The following is a 27,516-nucleotide window of genomic DNA, read 5'->3' as shown; positions in this document are numbered from 1 at the left end:
GATAAGCGGTGGCGCTAAGCGTAGCCTTCATATGGCGTCTGTGATGGAGGTGCCTTCCAAGCATAGAGCTAGAGGCGTAGCGCCGTATACCGATCCTGCCTTCGAGGCGGTAGTGGGAGATGTGTCTCAGAGCTGGATAGTGACAGATGGTGACCTGAGACTGGACGCGCACATAGTTTATGTATCAGCCGATAGAGGACAATACTGGATAGGGGACTGATTTAGTTTCGATTGTGCCCACTAGAGTGCACTAAAGTAATTGAATGTTTTTCATAAACTGTTCTAGTATTTTCATAAAGTGTTATTGTGTCTTTTTGTGTATGTAAAATGTTATAAATGTGTTTTAGCAGTGTCAATGATGAGTGAGTGTGCTTTAAGTTTAATATGAAGATAATTGTTTAACGAGTTATGTAGTGGGGTTTAGTGTGGGAACATTTCGAAGAAGTATGGATGTGGACAAAGGGGATTTTTGTAGAATATATTTGTAAAGTAACTTTATGGTAAAGGGAAAGTTAATTCAGGTATAAATAACCATAGTAAATAACTTTATGCATAAACAAAACTTCAGCATACGTCGTTAAAAATTGCAGTCGTTAGGTTTACTATTTTGCGATTGGTTATTGATTAAAAGCGCGGACTGACGCGGGAGAAGGTTGTTTTGCTGTTGGCTGTTGAGTAAAGTGACCAATGGTAAAGCAATATTCTTCGAGCACCTTTCTCTGCTGGTAGAGAAGACTTAGAATATTCTAGAGAAGAGTCGGAGCCTAGCCATGAAAGAGTTCGGACGTGTGTAATAGTAGCTCCGATGGAAATAATAAGTTGCCGGATCTAGCAGTGTTTCATACATCAAAAGTGTGGTAAAGTGACGGCATAATTATTCCGATGGGTGTGTAGAAATTTCGGAGTTTATAAGTGAATTTTGTGACGAGAAAAGACATATATTCCGCGTGGCGTATTGAGCAGGTCGGTGGCTAAAAACTGTGACTGCATTAGGTACCGACAGACTTAATATTTGGCGAACATTCTCAACCAAAAACAATACGCATTTTTGTAGCTATTACGTTTTCGGGAAATGCAATACCGTAAACTTGCTAACGTGAGTGAAAGGGATGGTGAGTGACTGCGTTAAGACTAGCACGGGCTTGGCAGTGATACTTGTTCACTTTAGTTTCAGTATATATTAATTAAGGACAAAATTTCCAGCCTTTCATTTCGTGTGAAAACTTTCTCCCGAAACGTAGATTTAGTGACTTTAATTGCAGCCTGGTTCACGTCGAAGTACAGGAGGTTTCGCTCGGCTTCCCTACTGATGATCTGCTGAGACAACGTTCGCAGGTAGGTGCAGGTTCGTCGTAAAGGGACGGATGGAACCGCGCCGCCGAAAGCTGCAATTAAGTTTCTTTTGGTGGGAAACCAGATATTTATAGGTGTTTACAGAATGTCTACGGAGCCCTGGCAGTGAATTAAAACACGGCGGGTCTGTCATTATGGCAACAAAGTCGCGCAAACCTGCCCCATCTCCCGCCTGCTGGCCGGCTGTGCACAGTTGCGACTCCGGCAATTTTGGAATGTGCGGATACTCTCATTGGAGGTGGTCGACAGATCACAGTCAAACACCTCGATGCACAACTGAATGTCTCTTGAGGCAGTGCTGATACACTCGTCCACCAGTTGCGGTATTCAAAGGTGGCCTAGCTGAAGTCCAAAAAGAGCAAACAAAGACTGAAGCACCATGTGTGCGGAACTGCTTGCATCTTACAAGGCTGATCATGACAATTTTTTATCGAACATCAATACAGGCGATGAAACATGGGTTCATCACTTTGAAGCGAAAAAAAGACAAACGGCAATCCACGGAGTGGCGTCGCATTCGAAAAAAAAGTTCAAAGCTGCACACTCAGCCGCTAAAATGATGGGGATGGTCTTCTGGGACTCCGAGAAAGTTATTCTGTTTGATGTCCTCCCTCATGGCGCAACGATCAGTTGGGAAGTGTGTTGCACTACCCTCAGGAAATTGAAGAACCTTTTGTATGTCCATCCTTTTAGCAGGAGGTCTCTGGGACGACGGCCGTTTACTGTCGTGACAAAAAATAAAAACACCTACAGTCGTCCTTATGATTTTAATTTATTTTGTCGCTAACAGTTTCAACGCTTCTTTGCGAAATCTTCAGGCCCGTATGTATAAAACATTAAAGGTAACATTGTCATGCTTCATGATACACTGCATCCTTGCGGGCTACTTAGTATCCCTGTGTGTGATTGTTTAATGGTAGTACACGGTATATGATGCATTCGCATATGAATGTTTGCATCATGAACAGTTTCCTTGTGGGCGTCTTTCATACGTTCTATTCGAGCTGTTTGTGATGCTAATTAATAGTTATAAAGTTAAAAAAATGGTTCAAATGGCTCTGAACACTATGGAACTTAACATCGGAGCTCATCAGTCCCCTAGAACTTAGAACTACTTAAACCTAACTAACCTAAGGACATCACACACATCCATGCTCGAGACAGGATTCGAACCTGCGACCGTAGCGGTCGCGCGGTTCCAGACTGAAGCGCCTAGAACCTCTCGGGCACATCGGCTGGCAGTTATAAAGTTACTGTAGGCTGCTTAAATTAGCATAAGTAATTGAAAACTACGGTAGTGTTCCTAGTTCCTTTTGTCAGCTAATGTTGTACCTGCGTTACCTGTACGTTGGATGTGCTGCATATCTATCAGGCGTTACCTCGTATCTGTCGCTTCCTTCACAAACGCGATTAGTGTCTTTTTGCAAGTGTTGTCCAGAAAGTAATCCACCGCATTTTTTTCTTCAACGACTCTTTACTGAACATAATGAGAATTATACACACGAAAGAATGCTGCTTTATCTACACAGCCTATTATTCCTCGTAATCTCCATTCCATTCTATGGGCTTCCTCCAGTGCGAAACAAGGACGTGTAATATGTGGGTCCTGCATCCAGTTTATACCACATGTCTTGGGCGTTCATTATATAGGTATGACATAGTGTATGCCCCTGATATGTGTGTATCTAAGCATTTTATACTTTGATACATAGGTCATGTTCCTTCTTTTTACTTCTTTGTGAGGTATTGTTTCCTTCCATTCATCACCTTTTACAGTTATTTTGTCTTACAGTAAGTTATTCCAGGATTGTGCGGATAATGCATGTCCGACTGTGAAATAAAAAAAAATATGAATAGTATTGAAAGAAGTTTTAATAGATAGTATAATTGTACAATGTATTGAGTGGAAATTCGCGATGGTACATTTTAGGTATGTGACAATGGATGTCTCTGTTCTTTCTGTCAGATGTTGGATGTAAATTCATTGTAGAGTCTTACCGTTGTTCTCATTCTGTTTTAATCTGGTTCTATGTAACTTGATGGATAAACTGATAATGCTATCTTTAATGTTTTATGCATACAGGCCTGAAGATGATGCAATGAAGCGTTGAAACTGATAGCGACAAAATAAATTAAAATCATAAGAACGGCTGTGGGTGTTTTTATTTTTTGTCACGAATTGAAGAAGCGGCTTCAGCGTGTTTGTCCCCGCAAAAATGCAAACGAACTTCTCCTTCTCAAGGACAACGGAAAGCCTCACACCAGTCTGCGTAACCAAGAGCAGCTCAGAAAACTTCGTTGGACTGTTCTTCCTCATCCACCCTAAAATCCGGAACTCGCACCTTCCGACTTCCATCTGCCTGGCCCAATTAAGGACACATTCCGCGGGAAGAAGTACGTGGATGATGGGGAGGTCATTGATGCAGGAAGATATTGGCTCCGACATCGACCAGTAGAATGGTAGCATGTGGGTATACAGGTCCTCCCAGTGAGGTGGCGTAAGGCGTAGCAGGACCCGTCGCATTGACCGGAGATTATATAGAAAAATATAGTCTGTAGCCAGAAGAATGGGGAATAAAATAGTGTATTCGAATTCTGAATAAAACCAACCTGCTTTCAGAAAGAAATGTGTTGCATTACATACTGAACGCCCCTAGCACATTTACAAAGAAAGAAAAAACATGAAACTCAAAACAGCTTTTTCTTCCAAGGAATTAAACTGAGGTGACCAAAGTCATGGATGGAGTTGACGGAGCTGTCCTCCATGTGACAAGGTTTCCGATATGATTATGGCAGCACGATGGGAATTAACAGACTTTAAGATCGGAATGACAGTTGGACCTAGAGGCATGGGACATTTCATTTCGGGAGCCCTTAGGGAATTCAATGTTCCAAGATCCAGTACCAAGAGTGTGCTGAGAATACCACATTTCAGGTATTACCTCTCACCAGGGACAACGCAATGCCCCACGGTCTTCACTTAAAGACCGAGAGCAGAAGTGTTTGCGTAGAATTGTCAGTGCTAGCAGACAAGCAACACTGCCTGAAATAACATTAGAAATCAACGTATGCGTTATGACAGTGAGGCGGAATTCGACAAAATGGGCTTTAGCAGGAGACCGCCGACGCGAGTGCCTTTGCTAACAGGACGTCGGCTGCAGCGCCTCTTCGGGCTCGTGACCATATCGACTGGACCCTAAACGACTGCAAAACCATACCTCGTCAAATGAGTCCCGATTTCAGTTGGTAAAGCCTATGGCAGGGCTCGAGTGTGGTGCAGACCCCACAAACCTATGGACCCAGATTGTCAACAAGGCACTGTGCAAGCTGCTGGCGGCTCCGTTAATGATATGGGCTGTGTACGTTTAATGGACTGGGTTCTTGGTCCATTAGAGCCGATAGAGCCGATCATTGGCTTTAAATGGTTATTTTCGACTATTTGTAGACAATTTTAAGCCATTCATGGACTTCAAGTTCCCAAACGACGACAGAATTGGCACCGGGGCATAACTGTTGGCGACTGGTTTGAAGAACGTTCTAGACAATTGGAGCAAATGATTTGGCCACCCAGATTGCCCAACATGAACCCAAAGTACAGTTATGGGCTATAATCGAGAGGTCAGTTCGTGCAGAAAACCCTGCACCAGCAGCCGGCCGCGGTGGCCGAGCGGTTCTAGGCGCTTCAGTCCGGAACCGCGCGACTGCTACGGTCGCAGGTTCGAATCCTGCCTCGGGCATGGATGTGTGTGATGTCCTTAGGTTAGTTAGGTTTAAGCAGTTCTAAGTTCTAGGGGACTGACGACCTCCGATGTTAAGTCCCATAGTGCTCAGACTCATTTGAACCACTTGAACCTGCACCAGCAGCACTTTCACAGTTATGGATGGCTATGGAGGCACTGGGGCTCAATATTTCTGCAGGGGACATCATTCATTTCGCGTCGAGCTGCTGTTCTAGGCTGGGCAAAAGAAGGTCCGATACGATATTAGGTTGTATCCCATGACTTTTGTCACCTCAGTGTAAATTGTACGATAAAATGTGCAAGGGGATTAAAGACATTACTGAAACAAACTCAATTAAAAAGACAGTTAAAAAGTACCTGTTAAGCAATACAGTATGTACAATCAATGATTACTCAGGTAATAAAAAGCAGCGATTTGATAACGTATGTAAATAATAATAAAAAATTTCTGTCACTTAACACCACACTTTTCTCACTGTATTATTTTTTTATTTATTTTCTTTTTACTCCAATAATACTAACATCTTATCCTCTTCCTGAGCTCAGCATCTCGCTCAGTGTTGACAGGTGCTGATTCAGCTTTTCGTGCAAGCAAATGGGAAGTTGCGGAACGATAAAGGGAAACCAACGATGTTTTCGAATATTTTTGGGCTACCCGCCAGATTGGTTCCATTTCGCCTAAAAATGAGCTGTGTGAAATTTGGTCTTAGTAGGATAGGGAGATGGGTACCCCGAGGCCATCAAAACCCAAAAACTAAAAAAAAGAAAAAAAAGACTTTAAGTATTACGTATTCATTACCTAATGTAGGTACATTGTTATCTTCAGTCTGTTCAACTGAGTGCGTTGTCATTTCGCAGACCGTATTGGTCAGGCGACGTAACGGATCAGTGGCCCCAAGACCAGTAGACAGGGGTCGGAGCCCACCGAGATTCTCCTTGTCACGGCGCAGCCTGAGCCACCCCATTTTTCTCACTTTGGAGGGAAGGCGACAGACGTAGAGAGCACCATGTCTTCGTCTTCAGTGCGTTTACGGGAGATAAGTTATTTCCTCGAGTACTAATCACGTAGAATAACTGCAAGCAAATTCCATCCTTCAAACAAGTTTTTACGCTTTTGTTATACAATCTGCGGCCAAATGTCACCTTAGCTGGGAGAGAAGTGATACATTCTTTGGAAAAAGCTCGAATTTTGACGGGGGAACAGAGGAACTGCATACTAGTATTAGAAACTTTGTAGCAAAAACGGATGCAACTACCAAAATATGTTGAATTTTTAAAATGAACTGCGTAGTATCATCTTTTTTATGTGTGGTATTTTTCTGTCGTCTAAAAGCTATTCATCGTATAGGCTGGTTGGAGGATGCTAATTATTCCACGGTATTGTCTGTATTTTGTGGTCAGTTTGAATTATCACCACAAGAAGACAGTGCAATTTTCTGATATTTTTATTCCTTATAGTACAGTTAAGTAAATCTGAACTCAAACCCCAGAGTATGTAAAAGTTGGTTGGAAAAATGCATCACACAGAAAAGACAGTTGAGAAGCTCATTTACAAAAGGTACCAAATCCATAAAATCTACTTTAATAGGAAAGAAAAAAATGTTTGCACAATCACAATAGCATCAGAATATATTTTGTAGTTTTGTTATATTCAGACAGATGTTGACATACATTACGCCAAGTATCTCTGTTAAATGTTTATTTGTTTAATTGTCACAGCATAAAAAAAATGGTTGTGGTACATTTTGACTGAGTATTGAGTTAGGTTCGGTAAGTGTTGTTCTGGAGTCTCTGTTGGTGATTCACAGTATTCATCTGATGTATCAGACGCCATAATACAATGTGTGACGTCATTACCGAGAAGAGCACCGATTGGGTGCTAGGATTTGGTGCATTTTGCAAAGGAAATAAGACTGGATTTGGTACTCTTCCTCACGAAGAGCAAATCTTGAGGGGGAATATAGAATAGACATAGTACTTTGTGGCATATATAACAGTTCCTATTACATAGGTAATTGTTCTAAGTAGTGCTGCCGCCTGTTATCTCATTTTTCAGTTTTTCGAATTTGGTACCTTTTGGAAATGAGCTTCTCAATCATGAGCTAAGAGTATTGAATACATCGTTAGAGCAGATGAACAGACACATTGTAGTAAGTTCAAATCATCACACGGTGGCAAGAAACAGTGACGGAAGATCGGTGGAGACGACAGATGCGGACGAACTGGTGACTGTAGCAAAGCGTGATCGACTTGTGAAGAACAAGTGAGTTCATTAAGTGAGTTCATTAACAGTGCGAAGACAAGATAAGGAGTGCGTAAGAGAGAACTGACGAGGGAACATAAATTAACGTGAACAAGTTTATTTTGACCGGATGTAACATCGTGAATGTGCTGCAAGATAACAGTGTCTAATAACAGTTGGTGCCACAACCGCAGTGAAATACAACTAATGGAAAAGGAGTGATTATTGATATTTCTCATGTCAATTAAATCCTACGACAGCAAATTTACATCAATAAATAATCGATGCGACAAATCACAGTTCCAGTTCATTTTTAAGTTCAAAGAACAGAGTGCTTACTTAACAGGAGTCGCAGTAGGACTCTCCAGTCAAAGAAGACAACTATTCCAGATATTTGCTAGTGTCAGTGTTGTCTGCAAGTCGCAAAAACGACAAATAACTTTCGTTTGCAGTCAGAATCAATTCAGAAACGCAATCAGATTCCTATCAAAAACACAGTCAGATTCAGTAGCATAAATGTTTATATATTCTGTTGTGCACAACCTTCAACATTTTTCAGACAAGGAAAAGTAAGCATACTATATTTAAAATGCAAGAACAAGGAGTAAGCATACTGTATTTGTCTTAGAATATCAGAAACAACGTGGTATAACAAAAGGGCTCGTTATACTTGGATCACTCAGTCTTCCAGGTTAATAGCGATTGCTGTGTTCGGATGAGGGCTGAGTTGACATCCTTTCGCTCACAGCTGCAGGCGGCGCTGACTTCGATCACGCAGCTTGAGGCTGTTGCCAATGGGCACCACTGTGGGGAGCCGGACTTGGGTATCACGGGGATGTCAACCTCGTCCCGTCTGTCCCCAGATCGGTCTGCCACTGTGGTTGCCCCGGTTGCTGCCCGCAGTGGGGCTGAGCCCTCGCCTGTGGTTGATAGGGAGGTCGTTCCAAGGCGTGGCAGGCAGCGAAAGACGTCCCCGGAGGCTGATCAGAAAGCCTCCCCGGTGCGTCTGACAAACAGGTTTCAGGTAATGTCTCTGGCTGAGCTAGATGCAGCTGCCTGCCCTGTTTCAGAAGATGATTCTCAGCCTTCAAGCTCCGGGCAATCGCATATGGTGGGCTTATTGGTAGTTGGGAGCTCCAATCTTAGGTGCGTAACGGGGACCCTTAGGGATATGGTGGCTAAGGAGGGGAAGAAATCCGGTGTGCACTCCGTGTGCCTTTCAGGTGGAGTCATTCCTGATGTGGAAAGGGTCCTTCCGGATGCCATGAAGAGCACAGGGTGCAGCCTGCTGCAGGTGGTGGCACATGTCGGCACTAATGCCGTGTGTCGCTTTGGATCTGAGGAAATTCTCTCTGGATTCCAGCGGCTATCTCATTTGGTGAATGCTGCCGCTCTTGCTTACGAGATGAAGGCAGAGCTTACCATCTGCAGCATCGTTGACAGAACCGACTGCGGACCTTTGGTGCAGAGCTGGGTGGAGGGTCTGAATCAGAGGCTCAGACGCTTTTGCGACCGTGTTGGCTGCATATTCCTTGACTTGCGCCATAGGGTGGTGGGGTTTCGGGTTCCGCTGAATAGGTCAGTAGTTCACTACACTCAGTTGGCGGCTACACGGGTAGCGGAGGCTGTGTGGCGTGGACTGGGTGGTTTTTAGGTTAGAAGGCCTCAGGAAAGTACGGGGTGGGCTGCAATCTCAAAGGGTGCATGGCAAGTACAGGACGTGCTTGGATCAAGGAACAGTCTGAACTGTAGTTGTAAATTGTTGTAGTTGTGCTGGGAAAGTCCCTGAGCTTCAAGCGCTAATAGAAAGCACAGAAGCTGAAATCGTTATAGGTACAGAAAGCTGGCTAAAGCCTGAAATAAGTTCTGCAGAAATTTTTACGAAGTCTCATACGGTGTTCAGGAAAGATAGATTAGGCAGAATTAGTGGTGGAGTGTTTGTGTCTGTCAGTAATGGTTTATCTTGTAGTGAAGTCGTAGTAGATACTCCGTGCGAATTGGTATTGGTGGAGGCTATACTTAACAGCCGAACTAAGTTAATAATTGGCTTCTTCTACCGACCCCCAGACTCCGATGATATAGTTGCTGAACAGTTCAGAGAAAATTTGAGTCTCGTAACAAATAAATACCCCACCCATACGGTTATAGTTGGTGGGGACTTCAACCTTCCCTCGATATGTTGGCAAAAATACTTGTTCAAAACCGGTGGTAGGCAGAAAACATCTTCCGAGATTGCCCTAAATGCTTTCTCCGAAAATTATTTCGAGCAGTTAGTCCACGAACTCACGCGAATTGTAAATGGTTGCGAAAACACACTTGACCTCTTAGCCACAAACAATCCAGAGCTAATAGAGAGCATCATGACTGATACAGGGATTAGTGATCACAAGGTCGTTGTAGCTAGGCTCAATGCCGTTTCTTCCAAATTCACCAGAAACAAAGCAAAATAATTTTATTTAAAAAAGCGTATAAAGTGTCACTAGAAGCCTTCCTAAGAGACAATCTCCATTCCTTCCGAACTGACTATGCAAATGTAGACGAGATGTGGCTCAAATTCGAAGATATAGTAGCAACAGCAATTGACAGATTCATACCTCATAAACTGGTAAGAGATGTAACTGATCCCCCATGGTACACAAAACAGGTCCGAACGCTGTTGCAGAGGCCACGGAAAAAGCATGCGAAGTTCAGAAGAACGTGAAATCATGAAGATTGGCTAAAATTTACAAACGCGCGAAATTTGGCACGGACTTCAATACGAGATGTCTTTAATAGGTTCCACAACGAAACATTGTCTCGAAATTTGGTAGAAAATCCGAAGAAATTCTCTTCGTATGTAAAGTACACAAGCGGCAAGACGCAGTCAATACCTTCGCTGCGCAGTGCCGATGGTACTGTTGCCGACGACTGTGCCGCTAAGGCGGTGTTATTGAAAGCAGTTTTCCGAAATTCCTTCACCAGGGAAGACGAATGGATTATTCCAGAATTTGAAACACGAATAGCTGCTAGCATGAGTTTCTTAGAAGTAGATACCTTAGGGGTTGCGAAGCAACTCAAATCGCTTGATACAGGCAAGTCTTCAGGTCCAGATTGTATACCGATTAGGTTCCTTTCAGATTACGCTGATACAATAGCTCCCTACTTAGCAATGATATATAACCGCTCGCTCACCGATAGATCTGTACCTACAGATTGGAAAATTGCGCAGGTCGCACCAGTGTTTAAGAAGGGTAGTAGGAGTAATCCATCGAACTACAGACCTATATCATTGACGTCGGTTTGCGGTAAGGTTCTGGAGCAAATACTGTATTGAAACATTACGAATCACCTCGAAGGGAACCATCTATTGATACGTAATCAGCATGGTTTCAGAAAACATCGTTCTTGTGCAACGCAGCAAGCTCTTTATTCGCACGAAGAAATGGCCGCTATCGACAGGGGATCTCAAGTTGATTCTGTATTTCTAGATTTCCGGAAAGCTTTTGACACCGTTCCTCACAAGCAACTTCTAATCAAGCTGCGGGCCTATGGGGTATCGTCTCAGTTGTGCGACTGGATTCGTGATTTCCTGTCAGGAAGGTAGCAGTTCGTAGTAATAAACGGCAAATCATCGAGAAAAACTGAAGTGATACCAGGTGTTCCCTTAGGGAAGCCTCCTGGGACCTCTGCTGTTCCTGATCTATATAAATGACCTGGGTGGAAATCTGAGCAGTTCTCTTAGGTTGTTCGCAGATGGTGCTGTAATTTACCGTCTAGTAAGGTCATCCGAAGACCAGTATCGGTTGCAAAGCGATTTAGAAATGATTTCTGTATGGTGTGGCAGGTGGCAGTTGACGCTAAATAACGAAAAGTGTGAGGTGATCCACATGAGTTCCAAAAGAAATCCGTTGGAATTCAATTACTCGATAAATAGTACAATTCTCAAGGCTGTCAATTCAACTAAGTACCTGCGTGTTAAATTTACGAACAACTGCAGTTGGAAAGACCACATAGATAATATTGTGGGGAAGGCGAGCCAAAGGTTGCGTTTCATTGGCAGGACACTTAGAAGATGCAACAAGTCCACTAAAGAGACAGCTTACACTTCACTCGTTCGTCCTCTGTTAGAATATTGCTGCGCGGCGTGGGATCCTTACCAGGTGGGATTGACGGAGGACATCGAAAGGGTGCAAAAAAGGGCAGCTCGTTTTGTACCATCACGTAATAGGGGAGAGAGTGTGGCAGATATGATACGCGAGTTGGGATGGAAGTTATTAAAGCAAAGACGTTTTTCGTCGCGGCGAGATCTATTTAGGAAATTTCAGTCACCAACTTTCTCTTCCGAATGCGAAAATATTTTGTTGAGCCCAACCTACATAGGTAGGAATGATCATCAAAATAAAATAAGAGAAATCAGAGCTGGAACAGAAAGGTTTAGGTGTTCGTTTTTCCCGCGCGCTGTTCGGGAGTGGAATGGTAGAGAGATAGTATGATTGTGGTTCGATGAACCCTCTGCCAAGCACTTAAATGTGAATTGCAGAGTAATCATGTAGATGTAGATGTAGATAAAAGTATTGTGTTGGGGTTTCACGTCTCTTTCGAAGATTGTTTGACATGGTTCTTTCGACTGTGAAACTTCTAGCGTACCTACAAAAATCTCAAAAATCATTTATGAAATCTTACTCCTAAACATTTTGAAGTGTTTTTCATGCTGCGGTTTAATTTTAAGTGATCGATATATTGCGAGATGCCAAGTCTTTACTTGTTCCCTGTACTAACAGCTACCTTCTTTTCCGAATTTCCGAGTCGTCGTCTTGTTTTCTCTTGATGTTGTGGTCCTGCTATGCAGTGCCATGTATTGGACCGCTATTTCTTTTCCGACTGCAGAGGGGTGAAGGCTATAACAGAGCTTCTACATTTAAACAACTCACTACGAAATCACAAAACACGGTTTCCATAAGTCTTATATATTCAAATAAGTTCTCAACGCACAACAACTGATAATTAACAAAGCTTTCAGACAACATGTTCATATATGATGCTTCAGTGCTTGACCAAAACCAAAAATTCGTACTTAACTCAAGATAGCATAGGACAGAGTCTACATAACAACATTCATTTTCTTTAGTGCTTGTCTATTGTCGTCAGGTATCTTTCTTCTTTGCAATCCACCGCACCCCCAAATCACCACTGCAAAGTTCAAGTAATGCCTTCCTGGCCAGTCCAAATTAAACGTCCGTCGTCGCTTTTTGTGCTGCGCCTGCAATTTTCTTTCTCACATCTGCACATAAATTACAACAAATCTGAGCACAGTAGATACTGTTTACGCTGCTACATAAAGTCACGTTTGTCACACGCCAATCTTTCATCAGTCTAGTAAAAGGAAAGTGAGAAATGTTGCTATGCTTTATAGCAACATGTACCACTAAGATCCCCTCACTGTGATGAAAAATGTCGTTTGTAATACCTTACACACCTAGAGACAGTGTGGTTTATCTTATAAGCAACCCATAAATTAATTTCACTTGCATGTTGAGGTCTCATGTGACCTCAATTCAAGGCATGTCTTTGAACATAAAATTGATGCATACAGTCGTCTTCAATTTTCTTACATTAGTCACCATGATTTAAAATCCACTTGCTTCCTGACCATGTTCAGATTTCTGTCTTTGTATTTTCGAAAGGTTGCTAGTATCGCAAAATTAAACTTAACGAAACAAGAGGCAGTTTCCCCTTATATCTACATGTAATCAACAAAGAAAAGTCTTAAGGAATCAGTCGGATCCCGGAAAGTCGTTATGCTTGAATTATTTTGGAGGTAACTTTCCTGTTTCCATTTAGTTCACTTTCGTAGTTGTGTGTTTTTATATTCGCTGCATTCTCATGTAAGTCTCTGGGCAGATACATTGAACATGCTGTGCTGCCATTGCAAGGTAAGTGTTCCTTCATTGTCTTCACTGTTTTTTTTTTAAAGCAGTTCATGTCCTTCTTGTCTTGTACCCACTTGACCTTAGGTATAGGTTCCCTCTTTCATAGGTAATCCTACCCTCTCATTCCTACAAAATTGATTCAAATCCTTCCTCTTTGGATTCACCTCACCTCAGTTATAGGTTCCCTTTTCCTAGGTAAATCTACCATCTCATCCTCCTATCTCTCTACAAATCCGGATACACTCCACTTTCATGCTTACAACCATATGCCTAGTCTCTGAACATACAGCTTTTACTATTTCTGATACTGAAGATTTCTCCTCAGCATAGTGATCTTACCCAAAATGTATATAAAGTGTTAGTTTCTTCCTTCCTCCTTTTCTCTTATCACTTGTATTTCTCAATCTGTTACAATTTATGTGTTATATAAGTGCCTCTGAATAACCTAGCTTCTATTAGTGTGTCACTTTGTATTTCTTAACTTATACCTCTTTGTATCTTATCTCCCCGTTCAGGCGACGCCACTAGTGTGAGCTACAACCATTCAGCTTACTAGAGAAAACTGAATATCTTAACGAGAAAAAAACATTAGTCCGTGTCACTGTGTCATTTTTGTCATGATCTCTCGGCTTTTCCTGTGAAAACAGGATGTCATTACCGCTATATGGTCCGGATAAGAGGAAGCTTATAGCGATAGTAACATATTCATATGGAAAGAGGAAGGACAGAATTGGCACTCCTAATGAAATGAAATGAAATGAGCGTATGGCATTGTTGGCCGGGAGCCCCATGCGGGGGAGTTCGGCCACCGTATTGCAAGTCATTTTTAGCTGACACCATTTCGGCGACTTGTGGGTCAATGATGATGAAAATGATGATGAAGGGTACACAACACCCAGTCCCTTCCTGGGAATCGAAGCCGGGCCCCCTGCGTGACAGGCGGAAACGCTATAGCTACGCTACGGAGAGTGAAGAAGAAAGGAAAGGGAGTATAAGAATAAGTGCATTAGGATCGAGAAGAAAAAGACGATAGATCCCAAAGACAGATTCCCTTCCCATGACCCACACAAGGTTGTCATTCTCCTAAGGTTCTTGACTGCGACGCCAGAGGGAGGAAATCGTCGGCATTCCCTACACGGTGGACTGTTACAGCTTCACCGTCGCAGACCCTCAAAATTGATTCTAACCCACCCCTATGGATAGCCAGTAGAGATCTGGTAGTCAAACGTTGTTCGTAAATTTAGATGTTGTCATTTGTGCTAACGTCTTTGTCAATCACTTTTGTCGATCTTAACAACTGTGTGGGTACCCACATTTGACAGGTACTAATTAACTTAGAAAAATATATTACTCACTACAGTAGTTACGTTTTCTACAACCTATTGTTAATATGGAACGAAAAAACATAAAATGCCATACACTAAATGTATAAAATTATTTGGATTATTTTTTATAAAGACTGTACAAACAAATGCTTCATTTTATTGTACTCTAATATTTTCTTCAATTATTATAGTAAATCATTACCTTCCTCTAACGACTTATGAAGATTATTAACAGATACCCTTCATGTTGACAAAATCTCTCTAAGATAGTGGAGAAAGTTGAAAGAAAATAGAATAGTTAAAGAGGAAGAAACTGCCTCATAAGAAACTAAAGCAGAAAAAGTGAAGCAATTATCCTGAGGACTTAAACGTTTTTATTGTACAATGTTATAAAGTACTTTTTCGCAACCCATTTTGGGATCGATCAGAAATATTGCTTTGAAATGTGGTATCCCTGTTGTCTTGAAAGGTCCAGCTTATTTTGGGACAAAGCTATTCATTTATTTCTTTATATATGAACTCTGGCAAGACTCTTTTATTAGTACTGAATCATTTATATTAAATGATAGTATTGTGTCCTCTCGTTGTATTTGTGTACTCTTAGTTCTTCCTGCCTACTCAAATTGTCATTTATTATCTTAGTAACTTCCTGAGAATGTATATTTCTTAATGATGGCCATTTAAATATCTTTAGCAGAGGTTCTCCAATAAAATTCTTGTTTAAAACTTCTACAGGGGACAATTCTGTTGACATTTGAAATATTAATTGGAACTCCGGAATTATTGGAACCAAGTTATATGTTTTTCAGAGCAACATGTACTACATGAATGACTAGTTTCCTTCATAATCCTCTCACATAGGTTCTAGTTTGGTTAATATTTCGATATACACACGTGTTCAACTCCCTCCCAAGCTAAAAGTTCTTTAAAATTGTTACTTGTAAACTGTGATCCATTATCAGTCAATTTCCTTATAGCTATAAAATATTATTTCAAGCAGTTTATTACAGTGTGTATGGTCGCCATCTTTACAGGATATAATTTTACATATTTTAACCAACATTCCACTAAGACAAAAAATTATGTCACTCCTCCTCTTCCTATTGATAGTTCTCCAAAAAAAATTTCTGCTGATGTAAGATCATATAGAGCTTTTAGTATTACAGGATAAATCTTATAAGATAAATGGTTGCTGTCGTCTTTAACTTTCTGGCATATCTCAATTGTTCTAATTATTTTTCTTATTTTTCGAGTTAATTTCTTAAAATAATAAAAATTTACTCATATGCTTAATAATCTGTGCATTCCAAAATTTCCATGCCCTTTATTATGAATTTTATTAATTCATTCTCTAGGAGTTGTATAATACATAGCTTCCACTGTTCATTATTACTACATAACTTCCAGAATAATGCTTCTTCGCTTATCGTCCAATTACATTTATCTTTTAACAACAAGGGTATTTCTTCACATTTTTGTAAATTTTCCTTAAAATATATATTTGTTCTTATATCTTGTTTTATTCTTAACACTAACCTCTTTACCTCATAGTTTGAATAACTTATTGTCAAGTAATTAATGCCGAGTAGTATTCCTGGTCCTTTAGTTCTTGTTACGTCATTCAAATTTAAAAGTAATGCAACTACTACTATATCTTCCGAAACCTTTACGTATTTAATTTCTATTTGGTATCCCTGTAGGAATAATCCCCATCTCAATAAATTACATTCCATAAGGAAAGATGATCGGAATATATTATGTTCCTTAGCCCCCAAATAGCGTATCAAACTTTTTTATGCTTCACACAATTGCTAATAATTCCTTTTTTTGTCACTGTATAATTTATTTCACGTCTATCAAGACTTCTGCTAGCGAACGCTATTGTTCTATGATCTCCTAACTCAGGATTCTATTCACTGGAACAATTCACACCGATACCATGTTCAGAAGCATCGGTTGCTAACTGAAAGGCTTCAATCATTACCGGATATCGCAAATTTGGTGCATGTACAAATGCCTACTAAATATTACAGAATACTTTGGATGCTTCTTCATCCCATATCCATTCTGTTCTTTGATTCAGTAATGACAATAATCTTGGATCATTAGTGGATTGGCCTTGGCCTTGAATATAGCGACGATAGAATCCGAATCCCACAAAAGTCTGGACAGTCTTTGATGGTCTCTGTTCTTTCGGGATCTGGTCTTATTCGTGTCGTCTATACTAAATATCTTAGAAATTTCAGTTTTTCCCTTCCACAATGCGATTTTGCTAACTTAATTGTGATACGCTTTTCCTGAAAGTTTTCTAGCATTTTAGTTAATAATACACAGTGTTCTCCGGACGTGCTGACACGGCGGTCAAATCAACTGAACTAAAATACCTTTCTTGTTCGACTTTCGTTAACAAATTATCAATAGATATAGGACTGTCTCTTTCTGTCTCTATATGTTTGTTTAAAATTTGTGCATCTAAGACTAATCGCACTCTTCCCGCTGGTTTCTTTACAACAAGCAAGAAGTTGTTATGTCCAATTACACTTCTTTCTGGTATCTTATTTTCTACAATTTCTACATTTCATTATATACTGCTGGTCTTAAGTTAGGTTTGCAAAAAAGTGGTTCCTTATTTTTGACCTTAAATTGACAAACAATCGTCAGTCAATCCTGGTTTTTCACAGCATACGCCCTCGTATCTAATTAAGATCGTATACAAATCGTGTTGTTGCTCTTCAGTTAACAGGTTAGATATCTGAGATTTAACTTTATTTGTTCCTGACACCAATTCAGATTTTCTGTTTCTTTTTCACCGTTCACTAACCGAGCAGTGGCAACAAGTAATAAATCTCCAATAATTAACAGCTTACTTTTTTAAATAGAGTAATATAATTAGAGCCTTGCTTGGTCCAGCATAACAATTTAATAACAAAGTCAAGCTTTACTTTATATTTTAATAACCATTCTAGGCCTAAGAATATCTGTAGGTTCACGTTGGGTACTACTAAAAGAGTCTGAATAAATTCAATATCACTTATTAACAGTGGAGGCCGAATTTTCTCTTTAATTTGCTTTCCTTTACTAACCGCTATTCCTATGATATATACTCCTCTCACCGGTAATATGGGAATTTATTCGTATATCTGAGAGTGCGAAGGTATTCTTGTGAAATTAGTGAAATTTTGCTTCCTGAATCTATATAAATGTCTACATTTATCTGTAATATCTTTCTCCTGATTACTGGTTTTAATTGCTCCTCCTCTTCTATATTATTTTCTTGTAATAATCATTCTCTTGTAGGTATCATATGTGTGAATGCAATTAATTTTGTTGTATATGGGCCTACGACAGTTTTGTTACATCCTGGATCTTGGCCACGTCCTAGGATGTGGCCGGTTTTCCGATACTACAGTATTATTGGATAATTATTTGTATATCTACTTTGTTTGAAATAGGATGCATTCAGTTCTATGGCAGTGTCAATGGCGCTTGGCTCACTGGTTAAATAAATCTGTGAATTGCTCCTTTCGCTTTCTAACGCGATCAATATTTGATCTCCTATCCCTCCAATAACAATTATTTTTTTACTGTAAAATTTAGATGCGTAACGTTCACCCTCATTTCCTGTATTCCAATTTTCTAAGTGATTAAAATCGCCTCTTTCGTTATTCAGGGCATCCAAACTTTCTACAAATGTCAGTAACTGTTCTGCAGTAGTCAACCCGCAAGACAATATTTCTGTATGTGTGAAATAACACAATCTCCTTACTAACGCCTAAACCAAAATATTTTTCGTCTAGTGGGTTATCTAAATACTTAGATCTAGTCAGACGCCACTCAATATGCTTCTTATATGTACCTAATGAACTATGATAGTACTTAGGACCAATATTTTCTCTTACATTTTTCCTGAAAATCTTCCCACATTGAAGTTCCTCTGAATGAGCTGTTCCCCATTCTGCTGCATCAGCTAGTAAGAGTCCTAGTACAAATATAATTATTTTAGTATCATCCCATTCCTGAAGCATTCATGGAGAAGACACTCTCAAGAAATACTTTTATGTAGGGCCTACTTCTCCTTTCCGCTTAAACTTTGGAAATTGTTTAGCACAACTAACTCCATTTTCTGCTTGTAATTCTTCTAATAAATCTGACGATAATCTAATATTGCATGTAGCTATTTTGCTTCTGAGTCCCTGTTTAAAGTCTTCTAATTCATTCGATAATTTTGTGATTCATTCTTATTATTAACAGTATCGTCCAAAGCATTACAGATTGGTATCAACTTTTTCGTGTATTTTCCGCACTACTGTTTCTTCTAGACGCTTCTCCAAATCACTTTAAAGTATTTGGAACGCTATAAATTTCAATAAGTCTTTTATTTACTTCTAATATTTCTATCCTATTTGGGGTCTCTGAGATCTGACTGCATATAGTTTCGTACTTGACCGAAGATGATTTCTCTAACTGTGTTATCTTATCATTTATATTGTTAAATTGTATTGGAGACTCTAAGACAGCTTATTGTCAAAATCTGGTCATTGGGAGGAGGTCCCGGTTGTATGGAAGAGAGCAATTGTATGCCCAATTTTTAAAAACGGAGATGCCTCAAAAGTAGACAATTATCGAGGAATCTCGCTACTTGAGATACGTTATAAAGTCTTAACCTCCCTGTTACATAGTCACCTTAAACCTGCTCTACAATAGATCATAGGACCCTATCAATGTGGATTCATGGCAGGACGCTCAACCATAGATCACATCTTTACGCTACGACAGCTAATGGAAAACTATGAATTTGATAATTACACCTCATATTTATAGATTCCCACAGGCCTACGACAGCATTAATCGGACGGTATTATGGAGGATAATGCAGAAGTTGGGCATCACAAGAAAATACATCAAAGTGATTGAAGCATGTTATACAGATACAAGCTACCAAGTACGGTTTCGAAACAAAATGTCAGACCCTTTCACTGTTCAGCACAGTTTGAGACAAGGAGATCCTTTGTCCCCTGTGCTATTCAACATTCCATTGGAAAAGGTAAGACGTGAAATTGGTAATGACAGGGTGATGGATATGACTGGAACTGACATAATCTTGGCCTTTGCCAATGATATGGTGATTATGGGAGACTCACTTAATTAGGTAGTGTCTGACACCGCTAGGTTCATGAAAGAGGCAAGCAAAGTGGTGGCTACTTCACAAACAGTGGAAGAGCGCATTTGCAAGGAGAGTGTTCAAAAAGATCTGTGGGCCTACATTCAACAGGGAAAATGGAAATGGGAAACGTGGCAAAAAGAGGACTTGTACCAACGTTTTGGAAAAGCTGACGTTGATAGGACCATCAGAGGACAACGATGCCAGTGGCTGGGACATGTCTTAAGAGTTGGAGAATCCATCCCCAACCGAGTGTTCGATTCCTAGCTGATTGGAAGACGTGCAAGAGGTCGTCCAAGGACTAGGTGGAAAGATAGGGTGATGAGGACGTTGCAGAAGGTAGAACCAACAGCATTCCTGGAAGATGCAATGGACAGAAGGAAGTGGAACAACATCTGCCGGAAATACCTGCAACTGTGTCACTGATTGTGCTAGTGATCTTTGTATGGTGTGTTATTCTAGTTTGTAATATTTCTTTTGCTTTCTGTGATGGGCCTTTATGGCCTGTTATGTACAATAAATGATGATGAAATTGCATTTTCACTTCTTGTCTAACTATATCGCAATGCTCTACTATTTTAGGTTGGAACTCCTTAGGTAAATAACCAGAGGTTTTCTCAATATTGTGGCTAAGTCGTCTAATTTTTTATTATTTTGAGATATTTCATCTAATTTCTCCATTTTATTGGACATCTCGTCTAGTTTATTTGCCTGTTCATCAAGTTCTTCTGATGCTTTAAGTTAATCCATAATTTCCGCGAAGACCGAACTATGCATACTTCTGTTTGTGATAGACAGCCGACGGGAGTGGCCGAGCGGTTCTAGGCGCTACAGTCTGGAACCGCGCGACCGCTACGGTCGCAGGTTCGAATCCTGCCTCGGGCATGGATGTTTGTGATGTCCTTAGGTTAGTTAGGTTTAAGTAGTTTTAAGTCCTAGGGGACTGATGACCTCAGAAGTTAAGTCCCATAGTGCTCAGAGCCATGTGAACAATTTGTGATAGGCATGTAATCTAAATTACCATACAACTTAAAGCTTACATCACACTAAAAACCTTCGTTGGTTATCAATGTATTTACACAATCACTCAATGTTATTCAACGTCGTTCACAGTCTGTTATTTCAGATTAAATAACTACACACAAATTCTGCAAGCGGTATGCTGTACAGCTCTCCTCATTTGCCGCACCGGATGCTGTAGCGTCGTGTGTGTAGCGCAGTCTCGGACAGTCCCTGTGTGGCCGCCGCCATAGTCAGCTGCACTACCGCCGACTGCGAAGCCATTGCGTGTTGCGTCGGAACCCGTTATAGCACTCATCCTCGTCGAAATTTCTCATCGCAAATCTCCCCTGTAGTCGGTATATCTTCTTGTGGTTTACTGCCCATGAATGTACTCCACACGTGAATAAGATTCATTGTTGATCTGTCTGTATGGCCAACTGATATTCCTTTTGTTAAAGATCGCCGCAATCTAAATTGTTTGGACTGAATTAAAGTTGCAATACCATTAGTTTGAATAATGTTGCTGTCTGTTACATCGTCACAACGTATATGCTTACGATACAGTTTTTGATGGCTGGTTTGCTTACGTCTCCCTATGCAACCCGAGGTTTGCAAAAAGTTTAGTTTTAATTTCTTGTTACTGCTCTCTTATTTTATTCCCTCTGGTCCATATGAGTCACTTAGGATGCAACATGATATGGTTTTCCTTGCTGTGTGTTGGTTTTAAGTGATCGATATATTGCGAGATGCCAAGTCTTTACTTGTTCCCGGTACTGAGAGGTACCTTCTTTTCCGAATTTGCCAGTCGCCGTCTTGTTTTCTCTTGATGTTGTGGTCCTGCTATGCAGTGCCATGTGTAGGACCGCTGCTTCTTTTCCGACCGCAGAGTGGCGAGGACTGTAAGATAGCGTCTACATTTAAACAACTCATTACGAAATCACAAAATACGGTTTCTGTAATTCTTCTGTATTCAAATAAGTTCTCAACTCACAACAACTGATAATTAACAAAGCTTTTCAGACAACGTGTTCATGCATGATGCTTCAATGCTCAACCAAAACCATAAATCCGTACTTAACTCGAGATATCATAAGATAGAGTCTACATAACAACGACCCGCCAGGTTAGTCGAGAGCGCTAATGCGCTGCTTCCTGGACTCGGGTAGGCGTGCCGGCCCCGCATCGAATCCGCCTGCCAAATTGACGAAGAGGGCCAGTGTGCCGGAGGGCCGGTGTGCCGGCCAGCCTGGATGAGGTTTTCAGGCGGTTTTCCACATCCCTCTAGGTGAATTCCGCGCTGGTCCCCACGTCCCACCTCAGTTACACGACTCTCAGACATTTGCAAAACATCCGCACTTTTCCATGATTTACACTAGACGCAGACAGATGGGGTACTCTCATTCTGTCCCGGGGGGTACGGGGTGGTGGCAGGAAGGGCATCCGACCATCCCTTCAACTTAACATGCCAAATCCGATTTAACCACGCCAACCCCGCGCAAAATGCGGGACAAAGGCGCAAGCGATAGAATAGATAGAGTCATTTTTCGTTATTGCACCACCATTATCATCAGGTCCCTTTCTTCTCTGAAGTTAACTGCATCCCCAAAGCATGATTGCAAAGTGGTGCATGTACTGACCAGTCCAAATTGCACATCCGCCATCGCTTACTGCTCTGTGAAGAGTGTCAACCCACTCTGCACTGTTGGCAATTTATTCAAGATGGTAGATCCAAGATTGCCATGTCGTGTTGACGTCATAGCGGGAAATTCAATATTTGGCCCATTCCTCCCCTCCCCCCACCCCACCCCTCAACTCTCCCATCTGGAAACTGGCAGGAAAAGGACTCAGTCTGTGATGAGATGATGCATAGGAGCGACATAAGTCTATATTTTGTACGCATTTCGGTGTATGGTCTGTTTAAACAATTTGAGTTGTCGTTGATTGGGCACTAGTCAATAGTTCCATCGACTTTGTTCACCTTGAGGTCTGCAGCCCAAGTGACGTAATTCACAACACCACCACTTGTGAGGTAATGGGCGAGTTGTGGCACCCTGGAAATAATCTAAGTTCGGTGTTGGCGTGGCCACACGGTCCACTCATCAAGCTGGGGCCGCGCAGCTGCCACGTGGTGCCGAACGTTAGCTGAGCAACAGGGATAGCCCCAGCGCGCGATCCAGTGAGCACATGGTTGGGAATTCCATGGTGATGCTGTGTCGATGAGAGAGACTTGTACGCCGGGAGAGCCAAAGATGGCGGACTTTGTGAAACCTTAATGGCAGACATTTCACAGTTTGAATAAAAATTAATAGTAGCCAGATGAATCGTTATACCTCAAAAAGAAACATCTGCATTACTATTATTTGCACGACGATTCTGATGGTGTAATCAGATTTTCAATATCTTTATTAGTTTCAAGTTTAGTATCTGACTGTAAATTATACAAGTAACACCGAGCAACGAATTTCCAAAATCCAAACGGTTCATCCTATTTCGTCAGTCTACGTGTCTTTAGAAAGCTATTAGTGTAAACCTAAATTGGTATAAATTACAGGCATGTAACTTGAATAGTACATGGGTTATTGGAGGTCAAAGTGAAAGATTATTATCGATCGCGTCAGGCCATAAGCACTCCACAAAAAATTGGTTCAAATGGCTCTGAGCACTATGGGACTTAACATCTCTGGTCATAAGTCCCCTAGAACTTAGAACTACTTAAACCTAACTAACCTAAGGACATCACACAACACCCAGTCATCACGAGGCAGAGAAAACCTCTGACCCCGCCGGGAATCGAACCCGGGAACCCTGGCGCGGGAAGCGAGAACGCTACCGCACGACCACGAGCTGCGGACTAATTACTCCACAGTTACACGGTAGCAGCATGGTTATAAATATATTTATTCATCTATGTCTTTGTTTATATTCGAAATATGTTATTCATGAAGAAATAGGTCAATTAATTACTGTGTTTTAGAAAGCACAGAGACATTAGGCTACTGGCTTACTTTTGCGTGCTATTCCATTGATATACGTTTATTTAATTTGCTTATGTATCTAATAATGTGTGTTAGAGCGTGTTTATGGTCCACCCATAGGAATTTTTATTTAATTTCAAGTTATTTAAATGTGAATCCCGTATTTCGAAGGCGTTTTATGTTTGTGACTGTGCAATGGCTTGAAGACATGGCGGGAGCACTCTAGCCAATCACACCCCTCATGAATGGGGAGACTCGATGGAAGTGGGAGAACGGTACGGCACAGGACACGGAGAGTCCGGGACAGTCGGCGGAAAGACTTGGACAGTGGAGCAGTTTGCGCGTGGTCATAGAGGATAGAAATATTTCGGAGTGCCGACCTGTGCTCTTATGTGATTTCTGTGGCCTCTGCATTGAAGACGTAGTATGCGTTCAGAAGTGAATATCTCGCGAGTTATGTGGTTGTTCATAACTAATTACGTGATGCAGGAACCTACTGTTTAGGCAACAGCCTTGCCGCAGTGGATACACCGATTCCCGTGAGATCACCGAAGTTAAGCGCTGTCGGGCTGGGAAATAGAGCCCAAAACCGATATCAGTTACAATACCCGATTTTACGCGCTAAAACGACGATATTTGTAAGTTGAAATACATATCTCTCTAACTCTATACAGGATGCTCACCTTTTTAAGAGTGTTTGCTGCTTGTTTGAAGGCGCTGCCAAAAAGAGAAAAATTTCTGAGTCTTAGAGAGGCTATAGTGCTCATCATTTTTCTGTAACGCTGAGTGGGCTTAGTTTATATTTGTCGCTGAAGTAGGGGATGTTAAGGCTCTTACTTTTTTTTATTTTACTCACTTCTGGAAGCACACTAGTGTCTAAGTGCAGACAGTAAAATCGGAACAATAACTTATCTAAAAGTTCATGACATATTTCGAATCCCACAACAGATCGTGAATAAAAAAAAGACACAAATAGAATTCGAAGCTCTAAAGCCACAACGGCGGGTGGGGAACAGCATCCTGCCTGTCCAAACCAGAGGAGGATGGTCTGCTTGGACATGTGTCTGAACACTCAAAAAAAGGAGACATCACGTGACTCTCAGACGTCACAGAACTTTCCGTAGATACCTTGTCCGTGTCCTCCTCGAACCAGTCTGTGGAGGCTCCTATGCACCACACGAATGATGCCCTGTGACTCTCTGACGTCATGGAACTTTCTGTGAATGGAGCACTCTGATTGTTTCTCACTCAATTTACCCGCCAACCTGCTGCTGCCGGTGTGGGAGCACTGTCCACCACTTTCTGTCGCATCTTAGGGCATAAAATCGAGTCTTCAGTATCATATCTATGGTGATTCCAAGTTAGTGGCTAGTGTTTGTGGGGTAATGCAATCCCTGAGATAGAGGCAACATGGGATATAATTTCACATGTGAAACACCGCTGGTGTGCGTTTATCTGTTTCCTTGTAAGAGGCATTCTCCGTTGCTAATGATCATTTTACAGGACTCGTGCAAGCATAGTACAATTACTGAACCATCATCGGATGTGAACAGTGGGCGCTGTACACTTCTGGAAAGCTATACCGTGCATGTATCACAAAGATTCTATGTTTTTTTTTAATCTTTGGTGTAGAAGGAAGTACTTACATCATCTTAAGGTTTGATACCATAGCGAGTGGAAAAGAAAACTTGCAGTGTGGATTTGAGTCACATGTTGAACATTTATGTCCTGCAATAGAGTGCATGTGTTTATATTCTACGATCATTTCTCTCTTACCAATGCCTATTTGGTACTGACCCCAGACACAAGAACAATACGCGAACACGGCTCGCTCCCTCGGGCATGGATGTGTGTGATGGCCTTAGGTTAGTTAGGTTTAACTAGTTCTAAGTTCTAGGGGACTAATGACCTCAGCAGTTGAGTCCCATAGTGCTCAGAGCCATTTGAACCATTTGAACGGCTCGCTCTGTTCCTTCACAAGATGCAGAATGTAGCGGTCTACATCTGATCAGCTACAAATTAAGTCGGTGACAGTACTGCAGGGAGGGTTGATCGAAGACAGTGCGAGGGAATCTATCAATCTCTAACTTTTTCCAAAGAGCGCAAGAATGTTCTGTGACTCCTAAGATGGGCAATCGTAATCGTAAATTACACACTATGATCGAATAACTAGAAACACGTAGATCAATATATGACGCTATCTGGTACAATTCTGTATGTATGGACATATTGCACAGTCGTCTATCTACGCTGGCAATCTAGTATATGGTATCGCAAAGTAGAGGATGGGTGATTTAGCGACAATAAACAGATTGTAAAGCATGCTGCTGTGTTATGAGTCGGCGTTGAAATTACGGAAAAACTGGTAGAATTGCTAAAATTGATCACACTGTCAACTGTCGTACTTATTACAATAAATGGACGGTGACTTTCCCATCCCTCTAACAGCACACTGTTTATTACCACACCATGATTGACTGACATCACTTCTTTGAGATGGAGAGAGAGTCATAGTGGGAGCAACACCTATCGGGGACGGTTAGCACCGAAACAGTAATTGCATACGTGACTCCAGTATGAGGAATGAATCGACGGAACAATGAGACATCTGCTGCCCCCTCACTGTGAAGATACGTTCAAGTGCAGAGGCCATGAATCACGATTGGAAAGCTGTTTGGAAATGCTCAATAATGCCGCAAAACTCTTCCAGTTTCCACAGGTTGCGGGTCTTCCGCATTTTTGTCAATAAGAAGCACTGCCTCTGTTTTTTATTTCAACTACCCTGTGTGTGTGTTGTGTGAACAGCATCATAATTTACACTGTGCGGTGTCCAGTTTCTGTGAGAGCCAATGGCTAGAATCGTGTTAATGACAGTTTAGAACCTGACACAGACCTCGAAGTCATGGCGGAAAAAACAAGGTGATGGCGGTGTAGAAAGCTATAATCTTACACCGGTTGGATCGGTTACTGCGGAAAAAACAATGAATCAAGCAACAACACAGGGATCCTCTCTTGCAACAGATAGTCTGTGGGATATGGTCCTCCCACAGTATAGGCGATGAAACCTTACACTTATCTGTGCAAGCTACTTCGATCACTGGCCACCTGCTCCAATGGATCAATACCTGTATATTTAATAGGATCGCCACAAATGCTGATACCTGCACACAGACAGTTTTTGTTTCCTGATATATCGGAAGACAGAGATGTGGTAAAACATTGAGTTCTCTATCGGATGACGTTAGCAGAATCCTTATAGTTCATAGTTTTCTCTGTTGTGTGGTATAAAATAACAAACAATGATAGAGAGAACGTTTGGGTGATAGACGTTAATGCACCCTGAGGGACGCAGATCTCCTTCGGACGTAGCACATGTATGTAGTTTTGGATATGCACTGCAACGCAGTAGCAAAATAATTGGCTTTCTTCCAGTTCCTGTAACTGCTCGCACTGTCTTTTCTACTACCTCATGTTGCAGGAGGAAGCTTCGCTTCGCGCTGGCCTTACACGTTGTACGCAGTTGGCGTAGCTAGAATGCATTAGAAATACTGTTTGTTAGCGTGAGAAATATCCAGCAGTGGCATGAGGGAGTGCAAATATCGGCTTAATACCACGTTCCTTAGCCAAATCTCTTTCTAAATTAGGTGGGAATGGTGATTTTATTACGAGCTCACACTGTTGGCGACGTGTACCAGCGCTTTCAGTCTGTTAATACACACCCCAGCGATCACCATCTTTATTGAGTGTCGTCGTACCTGGGTGGAAGATCACTTCATTCTGAAGCAATACCGTATCTCGATTTATAAAGC

General features: G+C 41.4%; 1 protein-coding gene across 1 annotated transcript in view; it reads right to left on the bottom strand.

The window, feature by feature from the left end:
* The window catches only part of LOC124795897 (granzyme B-like), a 187,386-nt gene that overhangs the window by 57,560 nt on the left and 102,310 nt on the right, over positions 1-27,516 (bottom strand). The window lies entirely within an intron of this gene.

The sequence above is a fragment of the Schistocerca piceifrons genome, chromosome 4, assembly GCF_021461385.2.
Source record: "Schistocerca piceifrons isolate TAMUIC-IGC-003096 chromosome 4, iqSchPice1.1, whole genome shotgun sequence".
Classification (NCBI taxonomy): Eukaryota; Metazoa; Arthropoda; class Insecta; order Orthoptera; family Acrididae; genus Schistocerca; species Schistocerca piceifrons.
The sequence above is the reverse complement of the archived record's forward strand: the minus strand, read 5'-3'. Positions and strand labels throughout refer to the sequence as shown.